This window comes from Lynx canadensis, chromosome D1 (assembly GCF_007474595.2).
Source record: "Lynx canadensis isolate LIC74 chromosome D1, mLynCan4.pri.v2, whole genome shotgun sequence".
In the NCBI taxonomy this organism is placed as follows: domain Eukaryota; kingdom Metazoa; phylum Chordata; class Mammalia; order Carnivora; family Felidae; genus Lynx; species Lynx canadensis.
In genome coordinates this window covers 113,110,696-113,129,098 of record NC_044312.2, presented here as the reverse complement: position 1 = coordinate 113,129,098, position 18,403 = coordinate 113,110,696, and the positions used below count along the sequence as shown (strand labels likewise).

General features: G+C 54.8%; 1 protein-coding gene across 1 annotated transcript in view; it reads left to right on the top strand.

Moving 5' to 3' along the window:
• Positions 1-2,863: 2,863 nt before the first annotated feature.
• The window catches only part of SHANK2 (SH3 and multiple ankyrin repeat domains 2), a 509,419-nt gene continuing 493,879 nt past the window's right edge, over positions 2,864-18,403 (top strand). Inside the window, exon 1 of the mRNA XM_030332233.1 lies at positions 2,864-2,914. The gene's annotated coding sequence lies outside the window, so the exon portion shown is untranslated. The remainder of the gene's footprint in view (positions 2,915-18,403) is intronic.

Sequence of the window (18,403 nt, the reverse complement as noted above, 5' to 3'; positions counted from 1 at the left end):
GTTGGCTGGAGAACCCACCTTCACCTGCCTTCACCTGGCTCTGACCCCATGTCCTTGGGCAAGTCCCATGCCTCCTTATGCCTCAGCTTTCCCACCTGGAAGCTGGAGGGTGGCGTTGCCTGGGCAGCCTGAGAACCCTGCGCTGGGGGGTGCCAGTCCCTAGGTCCCAAACCCAGGAGCGGCCCTGGAGGCAGACAGGCCTGCTGCTGAAAGCACCGAGCATCGGGGTTCATCTAAGCCACACAATACTCATAATGTTTTCCCCAGGACAGAGAAGTTGGTTATGTTCTGCATGTTGTAGCGGTACGGTGTCCCAGTTTCTAGCGCTCTGTAAAATAGCTCCTCTTTCTGGGAGGTCCCGGGTGCTCTGTGCTCAGTGGACAAGCCATAAATACCGTGGCTGATGGCTGATGGCTTCAGGTTTTGCAGGAAAAAAGAGCTGTCAGATGGCAAACGGCGTATCTTTCCGCAAGCTCATTCCAGCAATATCAGACGTGTCGGGGTGGGGGGGGGACCCAGGGAAAGGCAGCTTACAGAAACAAAAACCGGGAGCTCCCAGGTCGAGAAGTAGAAGGATGATTCCTCTTTTCCCACACTGAAACTAAAGCAAGGTGCCCTGTGACTCGTGCTGTCCTGGCCCCCCCGCCCCCCATACACAAGACGGCCGAAAGGCTCAGTGCCGTGCAAAGGCCCAGCACACGGCGGGGACGGGCTGTCAGGGGTGAAGGTGCGCCCTGAAACCCAAAATCCCTCCCGGTGAGCGGGAAGGGGTTCGAAAAGGCGGTGGCCGCGGGTCCCCAGTCTTTCATGAGAGGCTCTTCGAGACTTGAAGGATGTTGCCAGGCAACAAACGGATCCCACTGGAGGGGTGGCTAGGGGCGTCCCCTTGGGTGGACAGGCTGGCAGAGGCCTGGATCCCTGGGGAGGTGTCTCTTGAAGGTGGCAGAATGGCTTTGGCGCTGGGACCCCTCTGTGGGGACAACGGAAATGCGTTCACAGCTGAACGATGGCCAGCTGTTTCTCTGCTGGCCCCAGGGTGGTCCTAGAAATCTGGGGAGGCGCATCTGGGGGGGTTGGGAATCTGGGTGGAGGAGGTGACATGTTGGGGACTTTGAGTTGGAATTGCGGGCAGACGCACTACTTTGTTCAGATGACACGCTTTGTTTGGGGTCAAGGGGTCTGATGTAAGTTATGGGAAGGTAACCCCCGCCTCCACTCCCTCTAAGCCCCCCCTCCACCCCTGCTTACAAGTCAAAGAAATGATGCCTGTCGGATCCTGCCAGGGCCTCATTCTTCCTGTTTAAGGATTACTGTTATTTGATGGATGGCCTCCTTTATTCACTCAACAAACATTTTGTTAAGGCTCATGCTTAAGGAGGCAGCGGAGAGAAAGACATCTGCCAGGAGCCCGGAAGAGCTACAGTATTTACTTCACGTGTGTCCTGAAATATTGAGGCCCCAAATACAACTTTTTTTTTTTTTCTAACCTAAGTGCTTTTAAAGACTTCTTTGAAATGTGGGACAATTATGCAAGCAGGGGAAAAAAAAAGTATCTAGAGCAAATATTTAACTTTGCCTTTGGTGTGTTGAAGTCACTGGCCCATGCAACTCTCTGAGGCGTGTTCTAGAAGACTGGCTTTAAAAAGTATACGGATCATAACATAGATACATAAAGATGTAAATGTACTTATGGAGTCTTTACTGTTCCTCCTGGGGAGACAGCGGTGGGGTTTCGCAGAATGGAAGGCTGGCTCCTGAAAGCGAGGTCTCCGTCACAGCCTGGAAGCTGGTGCTTGCCGCCCCCCCCCCAGCACCTCCCCCACTCACACTGCACATCTCGGGCAGGAATGGCTCTCCCTTCCAGAACACTGGAGAACTCAGGACACAGAAGCCTCCATAGCTGGTGTAATTACCAGTGGATTTTGGGGGGGCTCCAGAAGTTTTTAGCCAATAGCTCAGGCATCAGGTCGGGAGTGTCACAGCCAGGAACCGGGGGTCGGGGCTGGTGACAAGCCCCTTTGGGTTTCGTCAAACCTGGCAGTCCCCGGGCCCCGGTTAATGACAGGATCCCCGGGGGTGCCGGGGGGGGTGGTGCCTGACCCCCGGGCTTCATCTGAGCGGCGGGTGTGTATCCCCACCCCCCCCCCACCCCCCGCCCTCGCCCCGAATCGCTCCTCGGCCGGGAGGGCGGCTGGCCCCCGGAAGGCAGGCGCCCAGGTGGAAGGTGGCCCGCGAGGCAGCCGGCGGCGTCTCGCCCGGGCACAAAGTTTTCATTTGCTCTGCAGACGCCGAGCCGTGCCGTCCGCCTCTGTGTTTCCGAATCCTATTAACAAAACACTCAGGGGCGGGAGCCGGCTGCGTTCGGGATAATCGCGCCGAGGACTTCGCGGTCCGAGGGCTCTCTCGCGGAAGGGGGGCGGCGAGCCGCGCCACCCGGGGCGGGGCGGGGCGGCGGGCGGAGGCGGCCCCGGGCGCCCGCCGTCTCCCGGGGTTGCCACAACAGACCCCGCGCGCCGCGCCCGAGCCGCCGCCGCCGCCGCCGGGGCCGGGGCCGGAGCGGCCGCGGCAGGTGCGGGAGAGGTCGCGGGCGGGCCGCGCTCGCGGGTCCGGGGCCGCGCGCGCCCTCGGGCGGCGAGAGGACCCCTCCCCCACCGTCGCCGGCGCCTGCCGCCCGCGCGGGGCCGAGGGGAGGGACCGCCGAGCGCCCCCGCCAGGAGCCCCCCGCCCGGGCGGCAGCGCGGGGCGGGGCCCGGCGCCCCCCACCCCACCCCCGACACCTGCGCGGCGGCGGCGGCGGCTCCGGAGACTCCGGCCGGGCTGGGCGCGGCGCCGCTCGGGTCCCCGCGGCGGAGCCAGGTGCGCGCGGACGCCCGCCCTCCCCGGGGGCTCTCGCCGGCCCGACTCCCGGGACCAGGTAAGGCGGCGGCGGCGGCGGCGGCGCGGGGCGCGGGGCGCGGGGCGGGGGCGGCCGGGAAGGACAGGAGGTGGCCCCCGGGCGCCCGACCCTGCTCCCCGGCTGCATCTCGGGTGCGTCTGGATTACGGGAGCACCAGCTGCCGGTTAAGCGCAGCACTGAACCCTTCGGAGCTGGGCACGGGGTGGGGGTGGGGGGTTGGGAAGGGGGGGGCTCCTCGCGTCCTGGTGGGGTCGCTTCTCGGTGAAGACACCTTCCCCCCGCCGCCACCCCCGGCTTCCTTTGGAGTAGGGGCAGGTTTCAAAAGCCGTGGAAGAGGAGTGGGCGCCGAGAGTAGGAGCGACTCCTTTGTGCCCCCGGCGCACGCACCCCCTCCCGCCGGGGCAGCGCAGACCTACCTCCACCGCCTGCCCGGGGTCTGGTTGCCCTCGGTCGCCACCCGCCGGCCCGGGGACTGGAGTCCGTAGGCTTGGCCGAGGAGCGGGCTCGGGGCCGCCAGGGGGCGCGCGGTGGGCGGGGACCCAAGCCGCGGCGGCAGGGTCCCAAGAGACCCTCCTGCGGTCACCCAGCCGCGAGCCAGCGCACAGAGCCCCCATCCAGATACGCGCGGCTGGAGCAGCGGGCTCCGCGAGGCCGGGGCCGACGCACCCCGCGCAGGCCCCGGGAGTCGCGCGTCGGCCCCCCCCCCCCCGGACCCGGGGTCGCGCAGTGCCCATGCTTTGTGTCCAGCCTCTGCCCGCCGCGCGCCCCGGCCGGGATACGGTGGGGGGGCACCGGGCTGGTGTAGGTGAGGGGCCCCAGCGGCCCGCCGCCGCCGCCCGTGAATTATGCAGGAGGCTGGCACTGGCGCGCTCGAGTTGCTCAAGTTTCCCTGGCAACTTTCGCCCGGGCATCCCTCCTCCCGGCGGCCGGGCAGCTCCGCCCGCGCAGCCCGCGGCCCAGGCGCCTCCGCAGGGCTGCCGGGGCGCGGGGCGCGCGCCAGGAGACACCGACCGCTCACGCGCCACCCGGGCCGGGGCCGCTGGATTGCGCGAGCAGGTGCGACCCCCGTGGGGGACTTCGCCCGGGTTCGGAGGGTTCGGGGGTCGGGGTGGCCCTTGCCGCCCGCGTTCGGAGGGTGCGGCCCCTCGGTAGACCTCGCCGCCTGGGAAAGGAGGGCGCGGGGGCCGGGGTGACCTCGGTTTCGGAGGGTGCGGCCCCGCGGTGGACCTCGCCGCCCGGGTTCCACCGCTCTGCGCGGGATGCGAGGGGCGTGCACGCAGGCCAGGTTTAGTGTTTCCATGGGGCTGGGGGCGTCCAAATGGGGTGAGGCCGGTGCTCTTGGCCGTGGAGTTCGTGGAGGAGCTTTTAAAGCGACCCTGGGCGGTTGGAAGGCACTTGGGCCGCTTAGGTCGCGGTTCGCGAGGGGGCCTGGGGGGGCCGGCAGCGGTGGGCACGGTCCTGGGAGTCCTCAGAGGCCTTCCAGAAATGAAGTGGTTTCCACGTGGAAATTGGAGGCAGTAAATTGGATGGTTACGTGACCTCTTTTTTGTTTGAAACTCAAGTTCGAATTAATGAGGTCAGTCCTCTAATTAAATTAAGTTTGGAGAAGCAGAGAGGTAATTTCGGAAGCCCTCCGCTGGGGGATGGCGCTTTGATCTCCACCTGGGACTTGCCCCTCGACTTTACTGACCCGGGCAGGAGTGTATGCTCGGCCCTGGATTCAGCCTTGATCCAGGGGTCCTGCATTAAATGATAATTAGCGGGGAGCTGGTGGTGCTGGGGGGCTCCGACCATCCAGAACAGCCCCCCCCCCACCCCCCGGGAAGCCGCTGCGTTTGGAGACCCGAACTTTCTCGCCACTCGTGCCTGATAACAAGGCTGCACTCGCCTGGAGATTAGTGCCCACTGCGGGGGTCTGGGGTGACTAAGGAGGGAAAGTGAAGGTGACTGCCCTAGTGGTTAAGAAGGGGGAGAGGCCAGTGGAGTTTTGCCCTGGAAGTGCCAGTAGCCTTAAGGAGGCCGACCGAGACCCTTGTCTGCACAGGAATTAGGCTGTGTTGAGAGCAGCTGGACGTAAGGCTGCTGGGAAGCAGTTCTCTAAAGGAAGCAGGTGCCGTTCCCACGCTGGGAAATTTCTGGTTTTCCAAGAAGGAGAAATTGGATGGAAAGGCACATTGGGCCCCTACGGAAGGCGCTGTAACTGTTCGATATCAACAGGAATGCTTGATGAATAAGGTGATTTTGCCTCTAAAGGCAGGTCCCAGTGGGCAGCACTTGGCTGCTTTGAACAAATCAGCTGTCCGTTGGGAAAGAGGGGTGTCCTCCCGGCCTCTGTCTGCGAGTGTAATTTGCTGGAGAAAAAGCCCGATTCATATTCAGGAGAGTGTCCTAGGGGCTTTCCTTCAGGGCCCCCAGCTGAGGTCCAGGGGTCACCTTGTGCTGGTGACTTGGTCCAGGCCTCTGGGGGGGGGGCAGGCTAGCTAGAGGGAGCCCTGGGCATCCAGGGTCAAAGGTCAGATGTGAAGAAGGCCACCTGGGGAAGATAAAGCAGCTCTGAGATAGTGTCATATTTTACTCACATCAGTGATGGGGACACAGGTGGAAGGAAAAGCCGAGAAACTAAGAAAAACACGCCGGGAGCCACCCGATAGACTGGAAAACACTAGTAAAACCTGATTTTTACGGAGAAGTAATTCGTTATCTTACTGGCTTTATTCTCAAATATGTCAGAGCCCTAATTGAGAGTGTTCTGGCGTCCTTGTCGTCTCTGGTGAGTGATGGGGGTTCCCCAAATGGGGGCCCAGTTTGGGACTTGACCTGGGGGTGAGGCTGGGGTTTGCGGTCTACCCTCTGACCCCTGAACTCTCGTTCTCAGGAAATCCCCCCTCCTGCTGTGTAAAGCCGGAGGCAGGCGGAGCTGAGAACCCCGCCCTGGGAAGGCAGCGGGAGGGAGGGGCGTGGCTGGAAACGCTCCAGGAAATGAACAGCGGCGGCCTTCCCGGGAGCCTCCAATTGTCCTCAGCCCCAGGGGGGGAGCGTGTGTGACCTTCCGTCCTCAAAGTGATCTCTGCAAACTTACTAATTCTCTGCTTTGACGGAGGGGAGTTCGCAAAGAGGTGGGCAGGAAAGCGCCCCCAACACGAGCCAGTTTTAAAAAAATCTTTGGAGTCCCCAGCCCTTCGCCTGGGTGCTGGTTGAGAGACCGTGGACTGATTGGGCGTAGTAGGGCTTGCAGCCTGGAGGCCCCCGGCCGCGTGACCCTTGTGGCCTGGCCCCTGCACCTGGCCCTCCCACCCAGTGAGGGGCCTGCCGCTCTCTGATGGTCTGAGGTGACCTAGCGCGTATCAGATTTTCTCTGCACGTTGCACTGAGTGAGCTCAAAGGGCTGCTGAGCACCAGGCGGGGAGCTGGCCACTGCGGCTGTCCCCCTCCCCTGCCCCCGGGGGCTTCCAGGCTAGCGGGGGAAGGGTTAATGCACAGCGGGACAGGGGCTGTGATAGAAGTGACCTTTGGGTGCTGTAGGGCACAGAGAGGGTCCCCAGCCCAGCCTGGAGGAGGAGGCGCACTGGGGAGATAAAAACCCCTGGAGGAGGTCTGGTCATCTCTCTGCCTGTGCTGCAGCGGGAACTCGGCAGAAATGGCCACGTTCTTGCTCCCAGAGTGGGGACATGAGGGCGGGGCCAGCCAGTATACAGCGACAGCCAGTATTCCCACGTGCTCGTGCTTTCCTTCTGGCAAACACTGCTTTGCACTCTTGCTACAGATTACCTCATTCAGGTCTCGGGAAACTTGAGAGAGAGAGAGAGAGAGAGAGAGAGAGAGAGAGAGAGAGAGATGGGGTTGATTATTCTCACTGTATGGATTGGAGCCTGGAGCTCAGAGGAGCGAAGGCGCTAGCCCTGGGCCACACAGCCAGGGCGTGGGGCAGCCGGGATTAGCAAACTGCCCGGGAGAGAGAGCCCAGCCCTCAGGCCACCCCCCCCCCCAACCGCCGCCGCGCCACCCTCGGCCAGGGGACAGATTACCCAGCGGGAAGATTCATCCGGTTGGACAATTACTCTTCCTGTAGCTGCGGCCTGAAAAAGAGCTACAATCTGCTGATCAGACTTCTTGGTGTGATGGGCCCTTTTATTTTCCTTGGAAGCAGCCTCCAGAAATGTTTTCAAGTGGCCAGTGAAGGCTCACGTCTTTGGCCCCAAGAGGAAATATCGAGGCCGGTCTTTGGGGGTTGGGAATGCACGTGGCACGGGCCTTCCCACCCCTCAAGGGGTTTCCAGTCTTAAGGGGGCCGGGGAAGGTGAGCCCAGTGCTGGGGCGGATCCGAGAGCCTGCCAGGGCGCTCAATCCGGGCCCTGGGTGTGCCCAGGGATGGGCCAGCTGAGGCACGTGTCCCTTTCTGGGAGATTAAACCCCTAAAAGCCTGTGGGGCTGCAAGGAGTCTGTGGCCAGCTGCAGTGGAGAGCAGGGTTGCCAGATGGCAGTGCGGGGGGGGGGGGGCGGGGTGGGGCCTGTGCCCGGTGACCGACCTGGACGGTGCTGGAAAATTGTCCTTGTGGGGTTTGCCAAGGACTCTCAGGGTGGCTCGGTGAGGGGTGCGCGTTGAATGAGGCCATGAGCTCCTAATGTCAAAGCTGCAGATCTCAAATGCCGGACCTTGGGGGTGGGGGGTGCTCCTGGGGGCCCCCCCGGACATTCTGGCTGAGGCCAGAGGTGCAGGAGCCCGGCCCTCCCGGAGGGTCTGCACCCTCAGGGGTCCTCAGAGCACATTTCGGGCAACGCTCAGGGTTCCGGCCGGCAGGATGGTGGGCCAGTCCTGGGCTGGCGACTGAGGAGACTCACCGGGAGGCATCCATTGGGTGGATAATCATGGCACACACCTGCAGTGGCTGAGCCTGGCTGGGCAAGCGTCTTTTATTTCTTTTCAATATGTGAAATTTATTGTCGAATTGGTTTCCATGCAACACCCAGTGCTCATCCCAAAAGGTGCCCTCTTCAATACCCATCCCCTCCCCTCCCCTCCCTCCCACCCCCCATCAACCCTCAGTTTGTTCTCAGTTTTTAAGAGTCTCTCATGCTTTGGCTCTCTCCCACTCTAACCTCTTTTTTTTGGGGGGGGGGCAAGTTTCTTTAACGGATTTTTTTTTTTGCCTCTCAGCTCCCTAAAAGCATTGTTTTTAAAAACTATGTGTCCCCCCCCCCCATGTTTCCTGTACCATTTTCGTGTGAAAAATTCGAATATGCAGCAAAGCTGAAAGAATCACGCCCCGGGGCCCCTTTATACCCACTCCCGGTTCTGACCGGAGCCGTTCAACCACGCGCCTCGTGCATTTTTAAGTCAACATCTAAAGTTGTTCTCGGTAGGTTCTAGAATTTGCTGAGAATGGAGAACCTCGCCTGGGAGGTCAATACTGGCCTTGAAAAAGTAACTGTTGGCCAACTCAAGCGGTGTCTTCTGTCCAAACCACCCGCGACGTGGCAGCTCCTGACCCTGGCAGATGGGCACAGCGGCTTCGGGGACTGTTCATCGTTCCTTTGCCCTCTCAAAGCGCTACTGCCCCTCGCCCCCAGAGTGTTACCCCAACGGAATAGACGTTGGAGCTTGTCGGTCTTTTGTTAATCGCTCGTGCATATTTCTGTGCGAGAAAATACACACATGGACTTAGAGAAGTTTTTCTTGTGACATCAAGGCACTCACACGGAAATGAGGTCTGGCTGGAGGAGGCGGTAGGTTCGAACACCGTAAAACAGTGTGGATTTCAGAAATGGTGGAAAGGAAGGTTCTACTGGGCATGTACCTGTTAGGCAGTGGGCAGCGGGTGATTTTGGTGTTTTAATTCAAGGCTTGCTTGAATTGCCTTCTTCTGTTTGGTACTGGGAGCCCTTCCCCACCCCCACTCCCTCCCCAGCGAGGTTCAGAGGGCCTGAAGGCCTTTTCCTCTGTAGAAGGTGGGAGAGGCTGCTGGGGAAGGGGACCCCCCAAGGCCTTTCTACACGGAGCAGCTCAGGAGACTGGTTCCCTTTAGACTGGCCCCTTGCCCAGGGTCCACACTGTTTAGAGCCCTCAGCGGGAGGGAGAGAAGTGGGCCAGATCCCGCCCCACTCTCAGGGTTCCTGCAAGCGAGTCCCACCCTGGGGACGGTGTAGACCCCTAGGTGACAGTAGTGACAGATGATGCCACCTGAATGCTCCACACGAGCCACGTCCTGCAGACTGGGTGTCCTGCCCCAGAGTGTCCCTACTTGGGGGACCCATGGGTCTTCCGGCCCATAAGACCTCCCCCTTCCCTGGGCTGAGAAATCCCGCAACAGTGCCCAGATCCCCGGGTGGGTGGGGAGAGGCAGGGAGCCGGGACCGAGGGGCTGGCCAGGGGCTCTCCGGGGGCGCTCGGGGACCCGTGGTGGTGCCTGAGCCTGAAGAAGGGATGTGCACGCCGGGTCCCAGAGGGCCTGGGCCCAGGGAGAGGGTCACACATTCTCGGTAGAGCTGAAGGCCTTCCTGGGACCGTGGGGAGCAGGAACGCCCTGGGGGGGGGGGGACACAGAGGCGTGTCTGCTGTGGCACTTGGGCACGGCTGCCACCGCCCAGGGTTTTTCCTGCCCTCCTGCCCTCCCCCCCCAGTCTTTCTCCTTGATTTTGATGGTGTTCTGTGCTCCCACCGTCTTGTGCCAGGGACCTGCCCAGCTGCAGGCATTTGCCCTGACTTTGTGCAGGGCCCCAGGCAGACCGGTGCCCAGGAAGGGACTTGGGTCTCAGCCTCCTGTAGGGGCTCCGGTGTGGAGTGAGCCCCCCGGATGTTTGTTGGAAAGACCGGATTGGCTGGAAGGCACCACCATTGCATCATCCGCCCGTGATGGCTTCAGACTTTCCTGGACCGGTCAGGCCCAGGCCTGTCCTTTCTCGGCCTCACTCCGAGGGCTTTAGACTTGGGCCAGCCCACTGGCTGCACCCAGGCCCGGCCTCAGGGTCAGCATCCCGCGGGACGGATCCTCTCCTGTCCCCGATCTGCCAGCTGCTCGGGGCTTCAGGGAATGGACGCCCACTGGGACCGGGTTAAGGGGGTATATTGCGGGGACACCCTCTGTCTCTTTGTCAGTGGACCGTCTTGGTGAGTCTGTCGTGAAAACACTCGCAGTAGCGAGTGGAGGGGGCACTTGGGTCCTTAAGTGCTTTTCCAGGTGCTGACGTCATCGTCACCACGGCCCTGACCACGGACACTTGTAACACCCCCACCTCACCCAAGGCAGATGGAGTCTACCTAACCGTGGAAGGTCACGTGGCCGGGCCAGGACCCTGCGTCAGGCAGCCACCCGTCCCTGCCCTCCCTCATGGGGGGCCCACACGTGGGCGAGGACACAGGGGTTCTCACGTTTTTGGTCCAAGCGATGAAGTTTTGGGGTGGTGGGGGGCTCCTGGGGTCCGGAGCCTACGGCCAAGAAAGAAATCTTGAAGACATCTTTGGGGCAAAAAGGTGATTTTATTAAAGTGCGGGGACAGGACCCGTGGGCAGGGAGAGCTGCACTGGGGTCCGGACGGGTGACTCATTACAGCCCCTCAGGTTGGCAGGAGGTCAGGGATAGGGTAAGTCCCTAAGGAATTTTGGAAGCAAGGTTTCCAGGACCTTGAGGGGCTGGCTGTTGCTAGGGAAACGCCATTTATTACCATTTAATACAACACATATTCCACGGCGGGGGGGGGGGGGGGGAGGTGGTTGCCAGCCCGTATTTGGTCCCTCAGCCCGCCCCACGCTCCCTCATCACCCTCTTAAAGAGTTTTTAAGGACCCCAGGAAGCTTTTTGCTTTTGTGCCTTGTAGCTCCTGGTATTTATCCCATTAGAGACTTTTTTTTTTTTTTAACGTTTATTTATTTTTGAGACAGAAGGAGACAGAGCATGAACAGGGGAGGAGCAGAGAGAGAGGGAAACACAGAATCCGAAGCAGGTTCCAGGCTCTGAGCTGTCAGCACAGAGCCCGACGCGGGGCTCGAACTTGCGAACCGCGAGATCATGACCTGAGCCGAAGTCGGACGCTTAACCGACCGAGCCACCCAGGCGCCCCATCCCATTAGAAACTTAAAAAGAGAAGTAGAAATACCTACATAAGACTGCGTCAAAAAGACGATAAGAAACCCATGTATGTGAATGTCAATCACGTTTTTATGAAAACCAGCTATTTCCAAAACAGGACAAACTTCAGGGAGAGGCTGGCCATGGCTCCCGTGTTTGCAGAGTCCCTTCAGTGTCTGGTTTAGCACAGGACAGCTGGGTCCTTGTGTCTGCTCTGCACCGAACCTGTTGTCACGCTGCATGTGTGCAGTTTCTGGAAAACCCCTCTGGACACCAGGGAGGAGTGTGAGGGGAAAACAGCTTATGCCCTAGTGTTTCTGTGAGCGCGATTTGACTTCACAGAGGCCTGAAACGGACTCAGGGGACCCCCGGGGTCCCCTGGACTGCACACCGGGGACCCCTGGAAGAAGCCTGGCACCCGCAACCTGGACGGGATGTGGGTTTGAATACTGGCTTTGCCCTGTAGTCGGGTGGATGTTTCCAGCAACATCTGTCCCTTTTCTTGTCATTTAGGATGCATCTGTGACGTTTCGTTGGGGGCTGCAGAGGGTCATCGGGGGGTCCCCTCCCCTGAGGAACAGGCCCCTGAGGACACAGAGTTTAGGGAAGTGGGACACAGGCTCAGGGGAGGCAGGCAGCTGGCTCCATCCACCGCTGGGGTCTGATGGGGTGAGGCCCTTTATCTAAAAAAATTTTTAATGTTTATTACTTAGTTTTGAGAGAGAGAGAGAATGAGTGAGGGAAGGCTAGAGAGAGAGGGAGACACAGAATCCGAAGCAGGCTCCAGGCTCCGAGCCGGCAGCACAGAGCCCGATGCGGGGCCCAAACTCATGCCCAGGTTTTCAGCGGAGGCCCAGGCACGGGGGGCCGGGGGTTGCCCCTGGGTGATGGTGGATAAGGGCGCTTTCTCCAGGGCCTGGGGAAGGGTCTCACACTTGGCTTCCCTACTCAGCTCTGCCTGGTGTTGGGACAGGTGAGGTGGGGACGGCAAAGGCAGCTTTTTATTTATTTATTTTTTATTTATTTATTTATTTTTTTAAAAGAGTGGTTTTCTTTTCTTTTTTTTTTTTTTTTTAAATTTTTTTTTTTCAACGTTTATTTATTTTTGGGACAGAGAGAGACAGAGCATGAACAGGGGAGGGGCAGAGAGAGAGGGAGACACAGAATCGGAAACAGACTCCAGGCTCCGAGCCATCAGCCCAGAGCCTGACGCGGGGCTCGAACTCACGGACCGCGAGATCGTGACCTGGCTGAAGTCGGATGCTTAACCGACTGCGCCACCCAGGCGCCCCAAAGGCAGCTTTTTAAAGTGAGATGAAACACACTGCAGACAGGGCCCCTGCCCCCACCCCACCCCCATCCCGCCCCCACTCCTCCCAAGCCGGGATAGATGCTTGTTGAACCCATGAGTCCCTGAAGTGGGCCTTTGTCACTGAGTAACTGAGCGCCTAACTTTTGTCCCTCCTTCGCCCGTGGCCCCTCTGGGCAGTAGGGCTCTGAGAGTCTGTCTGCGCCCCCTGCCCGTATTTATGACATTCGAGGAGGCAGAACTGGGTCCTGGGTCCTGGGTCCTGTGTGTGTTGGGGTTCAGCGTGGCTTGAGTTCTGGCTCTGGGTCTTGGTTTGTTCCTGCTTAAACCCTACGGTGCTTTGTGGCTGAACAGGCCTGGGCCGGGCCGGGATGTCGGACCTCATACCCTCTTTGCAAATTTCAGCAGCTCCTCTCGACTCTAAATAACAGGCGGACCTTTTTCAGCTGAATCTGTGCCGGGGGCCGAATGTGTCTTGAGCGGGTGTTCGCTGCTTCTTCCCTCACAGCTGGGATGGTGGTGTTACCCGGAGGGCAGCTGACGGGCAGACGGGTGGTTTCTGCACTTTGGCCGTTTCGAATCGGCACAGGAGCGTGTGGGTGCGTTGCTCTCGGGTGTTTACCCAGAAGTGGGAACACCGGGTCACGTCGTAACCTGACGCTTGCCCCTCCGGGGACCTGCCAGACTGTGTCCCAGAGTGGGTGGGCCGCTCTGCGTTCCAACCAGTGGGTGAGGGTGCCCCTTGCCACACCTCCTCACCGGTCCCTGCTATTACCTGTCTTCTTGGTTGTGGTCGCCCCGGAGGGCGTGACGTGGCATTCGGCTGTTTTTTTTTTTTTTTTTTAAATTTTTTTTTTCAACGTTTATTTATTTTTGGGATAGAGAGAGACAGAGCATGAACGGGGGAGGGGCAGAGAGAGAGGGAGACACAGAATCCAAAGCAGGCTCCAGGCTCTGAGCCATCAGCCCAGAGCCCGACGCGGGGCTCGAACTCACGGGCCGCGAGATCGTGACCTGGCTGAAGTCGGACGCTTAACCGACTGCGCCACCCAGGCGCCCCTCGGCTGTTTTTTTAAGTTGCGTCTCTCTCCTGACGAATGATGGGAGCGCCTTGTGTGCTCCTTGGCCATTTGTATACCTTGCTTGGCGACATGCCTATGCCAAACCTTTGCTCACTTTTTAATTTTTTTTTTAGTCCTTTTATTATCAAGTTGTACGAGTGCCATCTTGATGATAATTTGTCCCATTCTCTGGTTGATAGCGTTCTTTAAAGTATAAAATTTTGGGGCGCCTGGGGGGCTCCGTCGGTCGGTGTCTCACTCTTGATATTGGCTCAGGTCATGATCTTGCGGTTCACGAGGTTGAGCCCCGTGTGGGGCTCTGCACTGACAGTGGGGAACCTGCTTGGGATTCTCTCTCTCCCCCTCTCTCTCGGCCGCTACCCCGTTCTCGCTCTTGCTGTCTCTCTCCAAATAAATTAACTTAAAAAAAAAAAAGATAAAGTATGAAAATCTTGCATCTTGATGGAGACCATCTATTTTTATTTTTGTTACTTGTGTGCTTTTAGTGCTGCGTCTAGGAAAGATTTGCCTAACCTGAGGTCCTGAAGATGTATGTTGGTGTTTTCTCCTAAGAATTTCATACTGTTAACTCTTGCATTTAGGCATATGATCCATTTTGAGTTAATTTCTGTATATGGTGTGAGGAAGGGGTCCAACTTCATTCTTTTGCATGTGGATGTCCAGCTGTCCCAGGACCATTTGTTGAAAAGATGATACTTTCCGATTGAATTGCCTGGGCACTCTGGTTGAAAATCAGTTGGCCATAAAATCATGGCAGCATTTCTGGACTTTCAAGTCTCTTCCTTTGATCTATATATCCATTCTTACTCCAGTACGACACCGTGTTGCTTACTGTTGCTTCGTAGTCAGTTTTTTTTTTTCAAGATATGAAATTTACTGTCAGATTGGTTTCCATACAACACCCAGTGCCCATCCCAAAAGGTGCCCTCCTCAATACCCACCCCCCACCCTCCCCACCCTCCCACCCCCCAGTAGTAAGTTTTAAAATCAGGAAGGGTGAGTCCTCCAACCTGGTGTTTTGTTTTTTTTTTTCCTTTCAACATTGGTTTGGCTATTCTGGGTCCCTTGAATTTTTATATGAGTTTAGGATCAGCTTATCAACTTCTGCCAAGAAGCCACGTGGGATTTGACAGGGATCGTGTTGAGTCTGTAGCTCATTTCGGAAAGTATTGCCATTTTAACGATATGAAGTCTTCTGACCCATGAGCATTAGATGTTTTTGTAATCAGTTAGGTCTTTTGTTTCTTTCAGAAATGTTTTCTAGTTTCCAGAGTACAAATTTTCCATTTCTTGTGTTAAATTTGTGCCTAAGACTTTAATCCTTTTTAATATCATCATAAGTGAAATTGTTTTCTTAACTTTATTTTCAAATAGTTCGTTGTTAGTTTGTAGAGATACTATTCATTTTTTTGTATATCGATCATGTATTCTGTAGTCTTGACGATCATGTTTGTTCTAATCATTTTTTAGTGGATTCTTTTTTTTGATTGTATTAAACATGTGTATTTATTATGCACATTTATTTTTAAATTTACATCCAAGTTGATTAGCCTGTAGTACAACTATGATTTCAAGAGAAGGCTCTAGTGACTCATCTCCTACGTATAACACCCAAGTGTTCCTCCCAACAAATGTCTTCCTTAATGGCCCCTCCCCCCACCAAAACCCTTGCCCATTTAGCCCCTCCCCCCACCCAAACCGCTCCAGCAATCCTCCATTTGTTCTCCATGTTTAAGAGTCTCTTATGTTTTGTCCCCCTCCCTGTTTTTATATTATTTTTGCTTCCCTTCCCTTGTGTTCATGTGTTCTGTGTCTTAAAGTCCTCGTATGAGTGAAGTCATATGATATTTGTCTTTCTCCGACTGACTAATTTCGCTTAGCATAATACCCTCCAGTTCCATGCACGTAGTTGCAAATGGCAAGATTTCATTCTTTTTGATTGCCGAGTAACACTCTATTGTCTGTATATCCCACATCTTCTTGATCCAGTCATCCGTCGATGGACATTTGGGCTCTTTCCATACTTTGGCTATTGTCGATAGCGCTGCTATAAACATGGGGGTGCATGTGTCCCTTCGAAACAGCACACCTGTAACTCTTGGATAAGTACCTAGTAGTGCAATTGCTGGGTCGCAGGGTAGTTCTATTTTTAATTTTTTGAGGAACCTCCATACTGTTTTCCAGAGTGGCTGCACCAGCTTGCATTCCCACCAGCAGTGCAAAAGAGATCCCCCTTCTCCGCATCCTTGCCAACATCTGTCGTTGCCTGAGTTGCTCATGTGAGCCGTTCTGACCGGTGTGAGGTGGTGTCTCACTGTGGTTTTGATTTGTGTTTCCCTGATGATGAGTGATGTGGAGCATCTTTTCATGTGTCTGTTGGCCATCTGGAGGTCTTCTTTGGAGAAGTGTCTATTCATGTCTTTTGCCCGTTTCTTCACTGGATTATTTGTTTTTTGGGTGTGGAGTTTGAGAAGTTCTTTATAGATTTTGGATACTAACCCTTTATCTGATATGTTGTTTGCAAATATCTTCTCCCATTCAGTTGGTTGCCTTTTAGTTTTGCTGATTGTTTCCTTTGCTGAGGTCCCAATAGTTCATTTTTGCTTTGGTTTCCCTTGCCTCCGGAGATGTGTTGAGGAAGAAGTTGCTGTGTCCAAGGTCAAAGAGGTTTTTGCCTGCTTTCTTCTCGAGGATTTTGATGGCTTCCTGTCTTACACTTAGGACTTTCATCTATTTTGAGTTTATTTTTGTGTCTGGTGTAAGAAAGTGGTCCGGGTTCAGTCTTCTGCGTGTCGCTGTCCAGTTTTCCCAGCACCACTTGCTGAAGAGACCGCCTTTATTCCATTGGATATTCTTTCCTGCTTTGTCCAAGATTAGTTGGCCGTACGTTTGTGGGTCCATTTCTGGGTTCTCTATTCTGTTCCATTGATCTGTGTGTCTGTGTTTGTGCCAATACCATACTGTCTTGATGATGACAGCTTTGTAGTATAGCTTGAAGTCCGGGGTTGTGATGCCTCCTGCTTTGGTTTTCTTTTTCAACATTACTTTGTCTATAAGAGGTCTTTGTGGTTCCATACAAATTTTAGGATTGTTTGTTCTAGCTCTGAAGAATGCTGGTGTTATTTTGATAAGGATTGTTTTGGTAGTATTGACATTTTCACAATATTCTTCTAATCCAGGAGCATGGAATATTTTTCCATTTTTTTGTGTCTTCTTCAATTTCTTTCATAAGCTTTCTATAGTTTTCAGGTGTGTATTTTTCACCTCCTTAGGTTTATTCCCTGGTATTTTATGGTTTTGGGTGCAGTTGTAAATGGGATCGATTTCTTGACTTCTCTTTCTGTTGACTCATTATTGGTGTATTGGAATGCACCCGATTTCTGTGCATTGATTTTATATCCCGCGACTTCGCTGATTTCATGGATCAGTTCTAGCAGGTTTTTGGTGGAATCTTTTGGGTTTTCCATATCAAGTATCATGTCATCTGTGAAGAGTGAAAGTTTGACCTCCTCCTGGCCGATTTGGATGCTGTTTATTCCTTTGTGTTGTCTGATTGCTGAGGCTATGATTTCCAACACTATGTTGAATAACAGTGGCAAGAGTGGACGTCCCTGTCCTGTTCCTTTTTTAGTGGATTCTGTAGAATTTTCTACACACGAGTTTATGTCATCTGTGGGTAACAACAATTTTATTTCTTCTTCTCCAGCCTGGGTGCCTTTATTTCATTGTCTTGTCTAATTGCCCTGCCTGGAAGCTCCAGGAGAAGGTTGAGTAGACGTAGCCAGAAAGGACGTTGGTGTCTTGCTTCTGATCTGAGGAGGAAGCACCTAGTCTTTCGCCATTACGTGCGGTGTTGGCCGTGGGTGTCTTGTAGGTGCCCTTTATCAGGTTGAGGAAGGCCACTTGCATTCTTAGTTTGTTGAGTGTTTTGTCACAAAGCAGTGCTGGATTTTGCCAAGTGCCTCTTCTGCATCTGTTGAGATGATTAGCTCCTTCTCGTCTTTTCTTCTGTTAATATGGTGCATTGCATGAATTGATTTTTGGATGGTATGCCAACTTGGCAATTCTCGGGACCAATCCCATTTACTCATAGTTTATAATCCTTTTCATATGCAGCTGGATTCAGTTTGCTAGTATTTTCAGCACTTTGCATGCATATGCATAAGAGATGTTGGTTCGTCGTTTTCTTGTGATGGTGCCATGGTAATATTGGCCTCATAAAATGAGTTGTAAAGTGTTCTCTTCTACTTTTTGGAAATGTTTGTGATGAACTATATTTAATTCTTCCTTCAATGTTTGGTGGAATTCACCAGTGAAGCCATCTGGGCCTGGTGCTTTTTGTGTGTGCGTGCGTGCGTGCGTGTGTGTGTGTGTGTGTGTGTGTGGTTTTAATACAGTCTCTACTTGTTATAGGTATGTTTCAAGTCTTCTGTTTCTTCCTGCGTCATGTTGGTTACTTTGTGTCTCACTGAAATCTATCCATTTTTGTGTGCTGTTGTATATAGTGTTGCCTTATTGTCCTTTTTATTTCTGTGAGGTTGGCAGAAATGTGCTCTCTTTCATTTCTGAGTCTGCTAATTTGAGTGTTTGCCCCCCACCCCCGCTTTTTTTCTTGATCAGTCTAGCTAACAGTTTGCCAATTTTAGCCATCTTTTCAAAGAGCCACGTTGTTGGTTTCATTGATTTTTCTCTTCCCTTTTACATTCATTTTGCGCCTTTTTATTCTTTCCTCCCTCAGATCACTTGGCTTTAGTTTATGTGCTTTTTCCATAGGGGGGAGGATAGGTTATTGAGTTGAGATCTTTGTTCTTTTTATTATAGACATTTACAACTGAAAATCTCCTTCTGAGGACTGTTTTTGCTGCATCTCACAAGTTTTGATATATTTGGTCTTTTTCACTCATTTCAAAGTTTTTCTAGCTTCTTTTTCTTTCTTCTTAGTATTTCCCAGTTTCCCTCTGATTTATTTTCTGACCCGTTGGTCATTTAGACAGGTGGTGTTCAATTTCCACATATGCATAAATCTCTATTTTTTTTTCTCTTATCGACTTAC